We start from the raw sequence: 1,303 nt of genomic DNA on the forward strand, positions 1-1,303 counted from the left end.
CAGCCTGGGCAACTTGGTGAGATCTCGTCTCTACAATAAATCAAAAAATTAGCTGGGCATGGTGGCGCATGCCTGTGGTTCCAGCTACTTGGAAGTCTGAAGCAGAAGGATCACCTGAGCCTAGCAGGTCAAGGTTGCGGTGGCCATGAACATGCCATTGTACTCCAGTCTGAGCAACAGAGTGAGACTCCAACTCCAAAAAAAAAAGAGAGAGAGAGACCTTGTCTCTACAATAAAAAATCAACAAATTAGCTGGGCACAGTGGCATGCACCTGTGGTTCCAGCTTCTTGGAAGGCTGAGGTGGAAGAATTGCCTGAGCCCAGCAGATCAAGGCTGCAATGGCCATGAGCGTGCCACTGCACTCCGGCCTGAGTGACAGAGTGAGACTCTGACTCAAAAAAATAAAATAAAATAGGCCAGGTACAGTGGCTGACACCTATAATCACAGCCCTTTGGGAGACCGAGGTGAGAGGACTGCCTGAGCCTGCGGTTTCGAGACCAAGCCTGGACAACTTGGTGAGACCTCATCCCTACAATAAAGAAACAAAAATATTAGCCGGGCGTGGTGGTGCATGTCTGTAATTCCATCTTCTTGGAAGGCTGAGGCAGAAGGATCACCTAAGCCCAGCAGGTTGAGGCTACAGTGGCCAGGAGCATGCCACTGCCCTCCCGCCTGAGTGGCAGAGTGAGACTCCAACCTTAAAAAAATAAAGATGTCGGTGGCTCAGCCTGTAATCCTGCGCTTTGGGAGGCCGAGGTGAGTGGATTGCCTGAGCCCGCGGATTTGAGACCCGCCTGGGCAACTTGGCCTGATCTCATCTCTACAATAAATCAAAAATCAGCCGAGTATGGTAGCGCGCACCTGTAGTTCCAGCTACTTGGAAAGCTGAGGCAGAAGGATCGCCGGAGCCCAGCGGGTCGAGGCTGCGGTGGCCGGGAGCAGCCACTGCACTCCAGTGTGGGCGACAGAGTGAGACTCCAACTCAAATACATAAATAAATAAATTAATTAATTAATTAAAATAAAAGTAGGCTGGGCTCAGTGGCTCAGCCTGTAATCCCAGCACTTTGAGAGGCCGAGGTGAGTGGATTACCTGAGACTGTGGGTTCGAGACCAGCCTGGGCAACTTGACGAGACCTCGTCTCTACAAGAAATAAAAAATTAGCCGGACATGGTAGCACGCACCTGTAGTTCCGGCTACTTGGGAGGCTGAGGCGGAAGGATCGCCGGAGCCCAGCAGGTCGAGGCTGCGGTGGCCAGGAGCGGCCACTGCACTCCAGCCTGGGCAACAGAGTGGACTCC

Source organism: Carlito syrichta, unplaced genomic scaffold (assembly GCF_000164805.1).
Source record: "Carlito syrichta isolate Samal-C Ts95f unplaced genomic scaffold, Tarsius_syrichta-2.0.1 Scaffold309115, whole genome shotgun sequence".
Classification (NCBI taxonomy): domain Eukaryota; kingdom Metazoa; phylum Chordata; class Mammalia; order Primates; family Tarsiidae; genus Carlito; species Carlito syrichta.